Source organism: Stenella coeruleoalba, assembly GCF_951394435.1.
Source record: "Stenella coeruleoalba genome assembly, chromosome: 10".
Classification (NCBI taxonomy): Eukaryota; Metazoa; Chordata; class Mammalia; order Artiodactyla; family Delphinidae; genus Stenella; species Stenella coeruleoalba.
This window is the reverse complement of record NC_137156.1, coordinates 39,951,986-39,966,074: the sequence shown is the minus strand read 5'-3', so window position 1 is coordinate 39,966,074 and position 14,089 is coordinate 39,951,986. Positions and strand designations below refer to the sequence as shown.

General features: G+C 41.9%; 1 long non-coding RNA gene across 1 annotated transcript in view; it reads left to right on the top strand.

Moving 5' to 3' along the window:
* Positions 1–14,089, top strand: part of LOC307193043 — a 100,943-nt gene that overhangs the window by 9,290 nt on the left and 77,564 nt on the right. The window lies entirely within an intron of this gene.

Genomic DNA, 14,089 nt, shown 5'->3' with positions numbered 1-14,089 from the left:
AATATGATTCAGGTGAGGCTGACTCTACCCTCACATCTGGGCAATCATACTTCAGATTCTTGGCCACATCAATGGGTCAGGGGTGGGCATGTGACCCTGTTCAGTCCAGGGAGAGCCAACCCAGTACCATTGCTGAGACGCCAGAGAAGGGGACGTTTTCTTTCTGCTCATGTGGCTCACCTTGCAGAACTTAGCCTGGACTGGTGAGGGCTGCCCTGGGGTCGAGAGCCTGCAGGATAAGGAGGAGAGCCGAGCAAAGAGGGGAGGTTCCTAACAATCTCGTTGGAGTATCTGGAACCAACCATTCCTGAAACTACCCTGGGTTTTTCAGATTTGTGAGTTGATGTCTGAGATCTGTGAGTCAGGATTAGATTCCATCACCAGAAACAGACGTGGCTCTTACAGTGCTACTCCACTGAGGCTCTAGATGAGGGGTGCCTAGATGTGGTTGCTCATCAGAATCACACGGGAAGTGTGATTTTTCCCTTAAAACCTTTATAGATACAGAAAAAAGCACAAAACATAAATGTATAAGTTAATGTGTTATTACAAAGCCAACTCCCATTGTAACCTCATCAAGGTCAAGAAAGAGAACACTGGGGACTTTCCCAGTGGTCCAGTGGTTAAGACTCCGCCCTTCCAATGCAGGGGGTCATGGGTTCAATCCCTGGTTGGGGAACTAAGACGGTTTGGCCAAAAAAAAAAAAAAAAAGAATGTTGTTCGACTCAAAGCCTCAGCCCCTCCTCCCCTACATGGAACCACCACCCTGACTTCTGTGCAATCTCATTCTTGCTTCTCTTGATCATTTTCAGCCTGAGTTTGCTTTCCTAGACACTATGGGGTAGTTTTGCCTGTTTTATTTATTTATTTTTTAAAGAAGCACCTCTCTTCTTTAAAATTTGCAGTTATTTTCTAATATTTATTTAATTTATTTTTTTGACTGCGTTGGGTCTTAGTTGCAGCACACATGATCTTCGTTGCGTCATGTGGCATCTTTCATTGCGGCGTGGGGACTCTTCGTTGTGGTGCGCGGGCTTCTCTCTAGTTGTGGCGTGTGGGTTTTTCTCTCTCTTGTTGTGGTGTGCAGGCTCCAGGTCATGTGGGCTCTGTAGTTTGGGGCGTGCAGGCTCTCTCGTTCAGACTTGTGAGCTCCGTAGTTGTGGTGCACGGGCTTAGTCACCCCGCAGCATGTGGGATCTTAGGACCCTGACCAGGGATCGAACCTGTGTCCCCTGCATTGGAAGGAGGATTCTTTACCATTGGACCACCAGGGAAGTCCCAGTTTTGCCTGTTTTAGAATGTTGTACAAATGGAATTATTTATTAATCTTAATGACGCCAAATTTGTCAGACTTTTCATTTAAGGTTGGTGCTTTTGTATCAGGAAAAGTAATCTGTCACCACCCTGAGGCTTTCATCCTCAAACGTTTCTTTCACCTTCTATCGCCTTTTATAATCTTTATTGTTCTTTATTCTAATCTTTTATTGTCTTTATTATCCCACTATGGTGTGAGGTAAGGGTCGAGTTTCATTTTTTCCCTGTATGAACACTCAATCTGTTTATCGAAAAGGCTCATCTTTCCCTGCACTCTTTTGTGCTACATAAATCACAGCTTGTGTCCACCTTGGTGTCAGCTTCTAGTCTTTTCTTCAGTCGTCTGTCCTTGCAAAAATACCACCCTCTCCTAATCACTGTACTTTTATGAAGTTTGATATTCAGTAGAGCGATATTCCTATATATATATATATATATATATATTTAGGAAGATATTCTTGGCCATTTCATTGCCATATTATTTTATTTATTTTATAAATTTAATTAATTAATTTATATTGGTTGCGTTGGGTCTTTGTTGCTGCACGTGGGCTTTTCTCTGGTTGCAGCGAGTGGGGGCTACTCTTCGTTGCAGTGCACAGGCTTCTCATTGCGGTGGCTTCTCTTGTTGTGGAGCACAGGCTCTAGGCACGCGGGCTCAGTGGTTGTGGCTCATGGGCTTAATTGCTCCGTGGCATGTGGGATCTGCCCGGACCAGTGCTCGAACCTGTGTCCCCTGCATTGGCAGGCAGATTCTTAACCACTGTGCCACCAGGAAGCCCCCTCCATATGTATTTTAGAATCAACCTGTCACATTCTACCAAAAAAGAAAAACAAACCATGAGGATTTTGATTTGATTGCATTGACTCTACAGGTCAGTACATTGTTCAAAAATGAGTCTTCTAATTCTTTTTTTTTTTTTCAAATGTGCACATATTAAGAAGAGAAGATAGAAGATGGGGGAGACCTAACAAAATTTGTTTTTTTTCCAGCTTTATTGAGATATAATTGATGTATAACACTGTGTATTTTTAAGGTGTACAATGTGATGATTTAATACATTTATAAATTGCAAAATGATTACCACCATAGCATTAGCTAACACTCCAACCAGTCACATAATTACCATTTCTTTTGTGTGGTGAGGACATTTAAGATCTACTCTCTTAGCAATTTCAAGTATATAATAGAGTATTATTAGCTATAATCACCATGCTGTACATTACATCCCCAAAACTTATTAATCTTATGACTAGAAGTTTGCATCCTGGAAGTTTGTCTTCCAGTCTTCGAACATGGTGTGAGTGTGTGTGTGTGTGTGTGTCCACTCATGCGTATACTCACACACATACATTTATTCAGTTAATTAAAAATTTTTTTCTCTATAATGTGTTTTGCACATCTTTTGTTAATTTTTTTTTTTTTTTTGGCTGCATTGGATCTTCATTGCTGTGCGCGGGCTTTCTCTAGTCGTGGCGAGTGGAGGCTACTCTTCGTTGCGGTGCTTGGGCTTCTTATTGCGGTGGCTTCTCTTGTTGCAGAGCACGGGCTCTAGGTGCGCAGGCTTCAGTAGTTGCAGCACAGGGGCTCTATGGTATGCGAGCTTTGGTAGTTGTGGTGTGCGGGCTGAGTAGTTGTGGCTCATGGGCTCTAGAGCACAGGCTCAGTAGTTGTGGCGCACGGGCTTAGTTGCACTGTGGCATGTGGGATCTTCCCGGACCAGGGCGCAAGCCCATGTTCCCTGCATTGGCAGGCGGATTCCTAACCACTGCGCCACCAGGGAAGTCCCTCTTTTGTTAAATTTATTCCTAGATGATTGCTATATTTTTTAGTGCTCTTCAAGTGTCTTATTTAAAGTCCAGATTTTTTGGCTCAGCCTCTGGAGAGTTTGAATGAGTAGTTCTGGGTGGGCCCAGTGATTCTGATGTGCAGCCAGGCCTGGGAACATGGGCCTCTCTGGGGCTCCCCTCATGATCTCTTTTCAAACATATTCAGTCCTCTCCCCCTCCCAACTGGCCCCATCCCGTAAGCTGATGAACAGGCTCAAGTCTCTCTCTTGGAGTAAGCCTGCTAATCCCCTCAAGGTCCTGCCATCACATTTTTATCCCACTCACAGCCACACTTTCAGAATGGGTTGTCTACACCTATGATTTCAACTTTTTATGCTTGTGTATGCCTAAATAAATTTGAAAAACCATGTAGCCCCTCACACATTTTAAAATTGACATCTAATTCAAATCATCCTTACCCACCCCTGTGTCCTTCTGGTCTACCAAGCGGACTTTTTTCCCTTGGCCCCCTCATACTCCCTCACCCTCTGCAGGGTGGCCTCTGGTGCCTGCATGCCACTAAATCTGCTCTACTCAAGGTCTTTAGACTTCCCTGTCACTAAATTGCAGGGACAGTTTCAGTCTTTGTCTTACCTGCCTTCTCTGCAGCATTTGAAGCTCTTGGCACTCCTTCATTTTATATGCTCTCTCCCTGGGTGCCCATGACATCACACTTTCCTGGTCTCCCCTCCTCCCTTCTAACAAGCTACTTACTGACTGTGATGAGTGATTGAAGGGAACAAGCAGGCAGAGGGGATGGAGGGTGCCAGTCAATGGAGGGTGCCAGGGAATGGAGGATACCAAGGGATGGAGGGTACCAGGGGATGGAGGGCACCAGGAACGGAAGGTACCATGGGATGGAGGGTACCAAGGGATGGAGGGTACCAGGGGATAGAGGGCACCAGGAATGGAAGGTACCATGGGATGGAGGGTACCTGGGGATGGAGGGCGCCAGTGAATGGAGGGTACCAGGGGATGGAGGGTGCCAGGGAATGGAGGGTACCAGGGAGTGGAGGATACCAGAGAATGGAAGGTACCATGGGATGGAGGGTACCAAGGGATGGAGGGTACCATGGGATGGAGGGCACCAGGGAATGGAGGGAATAAGGGGATGGAGGGCACCAGGGAATGGAGGGTACCATGGGATGGAGGGCACCAGGGAATGGAGGGAATAAGGGGATGGAGGGTACCAGGGAGCGGAGGGTAATTGAGTTTCCTTGGCTCCATCCTCTTCCTATCCCATAATGCCAATCCCATACCAAGATTTGTTGATCATACCCACACACACGACATTTTTTCCCTCAATGAAGAAAAAAGTAATGTTGATCATTGTAAAAATTTAAGCATGTTGAAAAGAAAAAGAGAGAAAATTTAAATCACCTGAAATCCCCCAGCCCTGAGAAAACCCACCATTATAACATTGGTGCTTGTCCCTTCATTTGCCTCCCTGTGCATTTACACACACCAAATGTGTTAGTTTACAAAAAGTTGGGAAAATGGTTATTATTTTAGATGCCCTTTTTCTTTTAAAATTTTTACTTATTTATCATTTTGACTTTTCTTCCCCAGAAAACCACTGTTAACACTGTGGTATGTGTCCTTCTAGACTTTCCACCTGTTGATAGAATCACACATAAAAAACCTGGAACATATAGAGCAGCGGTCCCCAACCTTTTTGGCACCAGGGACCGGTTTCGTGGAAGACAATTTTTCCATGGACGGGGTGGTGATGTTGGGGTGGATGGTTCAGGCGGTAATGGGAGCGATGGTTCAGGCGGTAATGAGAGTGATGGGGAGCGGCAGATGAAGCTTTGCTCGCTTGCCTGCTACTAACCTCCTGCTGTGCGGTTCGGTTCCTAGCAGGCCGCGGACCCCTGATGTATAGGATTATTTTTGTCACTATTTTTATATAAAAGTGTGACCATGTTATATACATATCTCTTCTTCTTGCTTATTTGACTTAACCCTTCACATCAATTAGCATAGTGCTAAATTCCTCCTTTTTAATGGCTGTATAATATTCTGCAACCTGGATGCACCACCATTTATTCACTCATTGCCTTATTAAGATGTATTCCTTTTGTTTTTCAGTTTTGTCTTGTTTTGTTTTCACCACTTTGATTAATGCTACCATAAATATTCTTGGACATATCCATCTTTATGTGCTCTTGCTTTTATTTATTTATTTATTTTTAAAGTGGGTTGATTCCCAGGTATGAATTGTTGGGTTAAAGGGTGTGTATATTTCAATTTTAATAGATCTTTCCAGATTGTTTTCCAAAATGGCTGTAAGGAAACACTTTTTCACCAGAAATGAATGAGAGTAGAGCCATTTTACCCATATTCCCACAAACAATAGGTGTCATTTGTGTTTTTCTTTTTTGTTGATCTGTGGGTATTTAATTAATTAATTTTTGGCTGCGTTGGGTCTTAGGTGCAACGCCTGGGCTTCTCTTTAGTTGTGGCGTGTGGGCTCCAGGGTGCGTGGGCTCTGTAGTTTGTGACACGCAGCCTCTCTAGTTGAGGACTGCGAGCTCAGTAGTTGTGGCGCATGGGCTTAGTTGTCCCACAGCATGTGGGATCTTAGTTCCCTGCCCACGGATCAAACCGGTGTCCCCTGCATCATAGGGAGGATTCTTTACCACTGGACCACCAGGGAAGTCCTGATCTGTGGGTATTAAGTGATAACATGCTATTACTTTAATTTACATTTCCCTGACAACTAGTAAGACTAAATATCTTTTCATATTCTTGTTAGACACTTGGATTGCTCTCCTGGGAACTATTTCTACCCTTTTCCTTTTTTCCAGTGGATTATTTGTCTTTTTCTTATCACTTTATCAGAGCTCTTTTTTTTTTTTTGGCCGCACTACGTGGCTTTCGTGATCTTAGCTCCCCAACCAGGGATTGAACCTGGGCCACGGCAGTGAAAGTGCTGAATCCTAATCACTGGACCACCAGGGAATTCCCAGGAGCTCTTTGTATAATATAGATATTAACTTGTCTTTCACATGGATTGCAAATGGTTTCCTATTCTATTAATTCCCTTTGACTTTGGTTGAGGTATCTTTAGCCATAAACAATTTACCATTTTAATGTAATTAAATGTGTCGACCTTTTCTCTTATAGTTTCTGGTCTGGCTTAAAAGGTTTTTTGGAGGGAATTCCCCGGTGGTCCAGGGGTTAGGAATCAACACTTTCACTGCCGTGGCCTGGGTTCAGTCCCTGGTTGGGGAACCAAGATCCCGCAAGCTGCAAGCCATGGCCTAAAATAAAATAAAAGGCTTTTTGTAATATATTTTTATATATTCTGCATATTGTTTACATGTACACATTTAAACCATCTGAAATTTGTTTTTTGTTTCACTATGGTGAGAGATAGGGGTTCTACCTCATTTTCTTCCTGGTGGGATCCCAGTTGAGTCAGCAACACTTATTTATTTATTTTTTGCTGATCAGTTTTTTAAAAAATTTATTTAATTTATTTATTTATTTTTGGCTGCATCGGGTCTTCGCTGCTGCACACGGGCTTTCTCTATTTGCGGTGAGCAGGGGCTACTCATCGTTGTGGTGCATGGGCTTCTCATTGCCGTGGCTTCTCTTGTGGCGGAGCATGGGCTGTAGGCACGTGAGCTTTAGTAGTTGTGGCACGTGGGCTCAGTAGTTGTGGCGCACGGGCTTAGTTGCTCCACGGCATGTGGGATCTTCCTGGACCAGGGCTCGAACCCGTGTCCCCTGCAATGGCAGGTGGATTCTTAACCACTGCACCACCAGGGGAGCCCCTATTTTTTTTTTAATATTTATTTATTTGGCTGCGCTGGGTCTTAGTTGTGGCATGTGGGATCTTCGTTGCCACGTGCGGGATCTTCATTGCAGCATGCGGGATCTTTTTTCTCTTTTTTTTACTTGCGGCATGCAGGATCTAGTTCCCTGACCAGGGATAGAACCCGGGCCTCCTGCATTGGGAGTGGGAGTCTTAACTACTGGACCACCAGGGAAGTCCCAGCAACACTTATCAAATAAAGTACCATTCTTTCCTCACCAAATTGAAATTTCACCATTGCTACATTTTAAATCAAATCTATGTTGGTATCTGGTCTTGTGCTCTCTTCTCTTTCACTGAATTTTTCATCAATTTCTTGACCATTCTTGGAAAAGTGTTGGTAAGTGTCAGAGTTCTGGAAAAGCCCATCTTCCCCACGTCCTTAGCCGGACTTGAAGGGTGAGCAGCCTAGATTACTGCATACACCCGGCAAGACAACCCCTCCCCAGCATATACCAGATTGTTCCGGCGTGGTATGCGTATACATACTTCTCTGCACTACTTTTCTCCCTGACAGCCTCACCAGCCACTCAGCCTCACCACTGCTCTGCTGCAGATGCCAGGACTAATCTCATTACACCCTTAATCCCTGTTTATGTTCCCTGGTCAGCCTCCTCCCTGCATCTAATCCCCATCTGGCCCTGCTTCCCCTTCTCTCATCCTGTCTCCTGCCCCCTAACTACTAAAACCCTTCACCAAGCCCCTCCAAACTCAGGCATGAGAAGGGCCCTAGGATTTGTCTTCTGTGGACAGTTCCTTCATCTTCTAGATCTTCTGGAAAACTAGATCTCCCTGGTGACACTGCTTTCCCCACCACTAACTCAAATGGTGACTGTCTTCTCTCCTTCACTCCTCCTGCCACTGGGCCAAGATTGACCTACTTGCTTTGCGTCCAGAAAATGATCCTTCGCTTTCCCCAAACTCCCAGCTTTAAATCTTATGCTATTTAACAGAACTATTGTTGCAGACATCTACTGTCCCTTGGTTGGTCCTTCTGATTCCTTGAAAGAGTTAGTACCTAATTCATTGCCCTTCTTGCTAATACCACTCCAGTCATAATTTTTTTGAAGTATAATTGACCTACAACTATATTAGTTCCTGGTGTACAACATGGTGATTCAATATGTCTATGCATTACAAAGTGCTCACCACAATAAGTTACCATCTGTCACCATACAAAGATATCACATAATTTTTGACTATATTCCCCACACTGTACATTTCATCCCCATGACTCATTTATTTTGAAACCGGAAGTTTGTACTTCTTAATTCCCTTTACCTATTTCACTCATTCCCTCCACCCCCCACCCCTTTGGCAACCATCTATTTGTTCTCTGTGTCAATGACTCTGTTTCTGTTTGTTTTAAAAAATATTTGTTTATTTATTTATTTCCTTGGTTGTACCTGGTCCCAGTTGTGGCAGGCGGACTCCTTAGTTGTGGCATGCGAACTCTTAGTTGCTGCATGCATGTGGGATCTAGTTCCCTGACCAGGGATCGAACCCAGGCCCCTTGCAGTGGGACCACAGAGTCTTATCCACTGTGCCACCAGGGAAGTCCCTCTGGTTTTTTTTTTTTCTGAATTTCATTTATTTTTTTATACAGCAGGTTCTTGTTAGTTATCCATTTTATACATATTAGTGTATATATGTCAATCCCAATCTCCCAATTCATCACCCCACCACCACCACCCCACGCTGCTTTCCCCCCCTTGGTGTCCATATGTTTGTTCTCTACATCTGTGTCTCAATTTCTGCCCTGCAAACCAGTTCATCTGTACCATTTTTCTAGATTCCACATATATGCGTTAATATACGATATTTGTTTTTCTCCTTCTGACTTACTTCACTCTGTATGACAGTCTCTAGATCCATGCACATCTCTACAAATGACCCAATTTCGTTCCTTTTTATGGCTGAGTAATATTCCATTGTATATATGTACCACATCTTCTTTATCCATTCATCTGTTGATGGGCATCTTGGTTGCTTCCATGACCTGGCTATTGTAAATAGTACTGCAATGAACATTGGGGTGCATGTATTTTTTTGAATTATGGTTTTCTCTGGGTATGTGCCCAGTAGTGGGATTGCTGGGTCATATGCTAATTCTATTTTTAGTTTTTTAAGGACCCTCCATACTGTTCTCCGTAGTGGCTGTATCAATTTACATTCCCACCAACAGAGCAAGAGGGTTACCTTTTCTCCACACCCTCTCCAGCATTTGTTCTTTGTAGATTTTCTGATGAAGCCCATTCTAACTGGTGTGAGGTGATACCTCATTGTAGTTTTGATTTGCATTTCTCTAATAATTAGTGATGTTGAGCAGCTTTTCATGTGCTTCTTGGCCATTTGTATGCCTTCTTTGGAGAAATGTCTATTTAGGTCTTCTGCCCATTTTTGGATTGGGTTGTTTGTTTCTTTAATATTGAGCTGCATGAGCTGTATATATATTTTGGAGATTAATCCTTTGTCCGTTGATTCGTTTGCAAATATTTTCTCCCATTCTGAGGGTTGTCTTTTCGTCTTGTTTATGGTTTCCTTTGCTGTGCAAAAGCTTTTAAGTTTCATTATGTCCCATTTGTTTATTTTTGTTTTTATTTCCTTTACTCTAGGAGGTGGATCAAAAAAGGTCTTGCTGTGATTAATGTCATAGAGTGTTCTTCCTATGTTTTCCTCTAAGAGTTTTATACTGTCCGGTCTTACATTTAGGTCTCGAATCCATTTTGAGTTTATTTTTGTGTATGGTGTTAGGGAGTGTTCTAATTTCATTCTTTTACATGTAGCTTTCCAGTTCTCCCAACACCACTTATTCAAGAGACTGTCTTTTCTCCATTGTATATCTTTGCCTCTTTTGTCATAGATTAGTTGACCATAGGTGCGTGGGTTTATCTGCGGGCTTTCTATCTTGTTCCATTGATCTATTTTTCTGTTTTTGTGCCAGTACAATATTGTCTTGATTACTGTAGCTTTGTAGTATAGTCTGAAGTCAGGGAGTCTGATTCCTCCAGCTCTGTTTTTTTCCCTCGAGACTGCTTTGGCTACTCGGGGTCTTTTGTGTCTCCACACAAATTTTAAGATGATTTGTTCTAGTTCTGTAAAATATGCCATTGGTAATTTGATAGGGATTGCATTGAGTCTGTAGATTGCTTTGGGTAGTATAGTCATTTTCACAATATTGATTCTTCCAGTCCAAGAACATGGTATATCTCTCCATCTGTTGTTATCATCTTTAATTTCTTTCATCAGTGTCTTATAGTTTTCGCATACAGGTCTTTTGTCTCCCTAGATAGGTTTATTCCTAGGTATTTTATTCTTTTCGTTGCAATGGTAAATGGGAGAGTTTCCTTAATATCTCTTTCAGATTTTTCATCATTAGTGTATAGGAATGCAAGAGATTTCTGTGCATTAATTTTTTATCCTGCAACTTTGCCAAATTCATTGATTAGCTCTAGTAGTTTTCTGGTGGCATCTTTAGTATTCTCTGTGTATAGTATCATGTCATCTGCAAACAGTGACAGTTTTACTTCTTCTTTTCCAGTTTGTATTCCTTTTACTTCTTTTTCTTCTCTGGTTGCCGTGGCTAGGACTTCCAAAACTGTGTTGAATAATAGTGGTGAGTGTGGACATCCTTGTCTTATTCCTGATCTTGGAGGAAATGCTTTCAGTTTTTCACCATTGAGAATGATGTTTGCTGTGGGTTTGTCATATATGGCCTTTATTATGTTGAGGTAGGTTCCTTCTATGCCCACTTTCTGGAGAGTTTTTATCATAGATGGATGTTGAATTTTGTCAAAAGCTTTTTCTGCATCTATTGAGATGGTCATATGGTTTTTATTCTTCAATTTGTTAATATGGTGTATCACATTGATTGATTTGCGTATATTAAAGAATCCTTGCATCCCTGGGGTAAATCCCACTTGATCATGGTGTATGATCCTTTTGATGTGTTCTTGGAGTCTGTTTGCTAGTATTTTGTTGAGGATTTTTGCATCTATATTCCAGTGATATTGGTCTGTAATTTTCTTTTTTTGTAGTATCTTTGTCTGGTTTTGGTATCAAGGTGATGGTGGCCTCATAGAATGAGTTTGGGAGTGTTCCTTCCTCTGCAATTTTTTGGAAATTTGAGAAGGATGGGTGTTAGCTCTTTTCTAAATGTTTAATAGAATTCACCTGTAGGGCTTCCCTGGTGGCGCAGTGGTTGAGAATCCGCCTGCCGATGCAGAGGACACGGGTTCATGCCCTGGTCCGGGAAGATCCCACATGCGGCTGGGCCCGTGAGCCATGGCCGCTAAGCCTGTGCGTCCGGAGCCTGTGCTCTGCAACGGGAGAGGCCACAACAGTGAGCGGCCCGCGTACCGCAAAAAAAAAAAAAAAAAAAAAAAAAAAAGAATTCACCTGTGAAGCCATCTGGTCCTGGACTTTTGTTTGTTGGAAGATTTTTAATCACAGTTTCAATTTCATTCCTTGTGATTGGTCAGTTCATATTTTCTGTTTCTTCCTGGTTCAGTCTTGGAAGGTTATACCTTTCTAAGAATTTGTCCATTTCTTGCAGGTTGTCCATTTTATTGGCATAGAGTTGCTTGTAGTAGTCTCTTAGGATGCTTTGTATTTCCGTGGTGTCTGTTGTAACTTCTCCTTTTTCATTTCTAATTTTATTGATTTGAGTCCTCTCCCTCTTTTTCTTGATGAGTCTGGCTAATGGTTTATCAATTTTGATTATCTTCTCAAAGAACAAGCTTTTAGTTTTATTGATCTTTGCTGTTGATTTCTTTGTTTCTATTTCATTTATTTCTGCTGTGATCTTTATGATTTCTTTCCTTCTGCTAACTTTGGGTTTTGTTTGTTCTTCTTTCTCTAGTTCCTTTAGGTGTAGGGTTAGATTGTTTATTTGAGATTTTTCTTGTTTCTTGAGGTAGGCTTGTGTAGCTATAAACTTCCCTCTTAGAACTGCTTTTGCTGCATCCCATAGGTTCTGGATCGTCGTGTTTTCATTGTCATTTGTCTCTAGGTATTTTTTTATTTCCTCTTTGATTTCTTCAGTGATGTCTTGGTTATTTAGTAACGTATTGTTTAGCCTCCATGTGTTTGTGTTTTTTACGTTGTAATTCATTCTTAATCTCGTCGCGTTGTGGTCAGAAAAGATGCTTGATATGATTTCAATTTTCTTAAAATTACTGAGGCTTGATATGTGGCCCAAGATGTGATCTATCCTGGAGAATGTTCTGTGTGCACTTGAGAAGAAAGTGTAATCTGGTGTTTTTGGATGGAATGTCCTATAAATATCAATGAAATCTATCTGGTCTATTGTGTCATTTAAAGCTTGAGTTTCCTTATTAATTTTCATTTTGGATGATCTGTCCATTGGTGAAAGTGGGGTGTTAAACTCCCCTACTATGATTGTGTTACTGTTGATTTCCTCTTTTATAGCTGTTAGCAGTTGCCTTATGTATTGAGGTGCTCCTATGTTAGGTGCATATATATTTATAATTGCTATACCTTCTTCTTGGATTGATCATTATGTAGTGTGATCATTATGTAGTGTCCTTCCTTGTCTCATGTAACATTCTTTATTTTAATGTCTATTTTATCTGTTGTGAGTATTGCTACTCCAGCTTTCTTTTGATTTCCATTTGCATGGAATATCTTTTTCCATCCCCTCACTTTCAGTCTGTATGTGTCCCTAGGTCTGAAGTGGGTCTCTTGTAGACAGCATATATATGGGTCTTGTTTTTGTGTCCATTCAGCAAGCCTGTGTGTTTTGATTGGAGCATTTTATCCATTCACGTTTAAGGTAATTATCAATATGTATGTTCCTATTACCATTTTCTTAATTGTTTTGGGTTTGTTTCTGTAGGTCCTTTTCTTCTCTTGTGTTTCCCACTTAGAGAACTTCCTTTAGCATTTGTTGTAGAGCTGGTTTGGTGGTGCTGAATTCTCTTAGCTTTTGCTTGTCTGTAAAGCTTTTGATTTCTCCATGGAATCTGAATGAGATCCTTGCCAGGTAGAGTAATCTTGGTTGTAGGTTCTTCCCTTTCATCACTTTAAGTATATCATGCCACTCCCTTCTGGCTTGTAGAGTTTCTGCTGAGAAATCAGCTGTTAACCTTATGGGAGTTCCCTTGTATGTTATTTGTCATTTTTCCCTTACTGCTTTCAATAATTTTTCTTTGTCTTTAATTTTTGCCAGTTTGATTACTGTGTGTCTCAGCATGCTTCTCCTTGGGTTTATCCTGCCTGGGACTCTCTGTGCTTGCTGGACTTGGGTGGCTATTTCCTTTCCCATGTTAGGGAAGTGTTCAACTATAATCTCTTCAGATATTTTCTCGGGTCTTTTCTCTCTCTCTTCTCCTTCTGGGACCCTTATAATGCAAATGTTGTTGCATATAATGTTGTCCCAGAGGTCTCTTAGGCTGCTTCATTTCTTTTCATTCTTTTTTCTTTATTTTGTTCCATGGCAGTGAATTCCATCATTCTGTCTTCCAGGTCACTTATCCGTTCTTCTGCCTCAGTTATTCTGCTATTGATTCCTTCTAGTGTATTTTTCATTTCAGTTATTGTATTGTTCATCTCTGTTTGTTTGTTCTTTAATTCTTCTAGGTCTTTGTTAAACATTTCTTGCATCTTCTCGATCTTTGCTTCCATTCTTTTTTTTTTGCGGTACGCGGGCCTCTCACTGTTGTGGCGTCTCCTGTTGCGGAGCACAGGCTACGGATGCGCAGGCTCAGCGGCCATGGCTCACGGGCCCAGCCGCTCCGTGGCATGTGGGATCTTCTTGGACCGGGGCACGAACCCGTGTCCCCTGCATCGGCAGGCGAACTCTCAACCACTGCGCCACCAGGGAAGCCCCCCGCCCTTTTGCTTTTTAAGTCCTCCAGCCCCTGTTTAATCAATGTCCTATTTTACATTCTCTCTGTTAAAATAACTAGTGTGGAATGTAGTTTCTTGACTGGACCCTGACTTATACAGATGATTTCTAGACAAGGGGGAAAATATCAACTTTACTGTATTAAAATCAGAAGTCAAAGACCCTGTTTTATAAATTTTTACATACCCACAAGACTGAATGCTGACTTATACAAATATTCAGTAAAGAGTTGAGTAATGAATATTGAATGAAT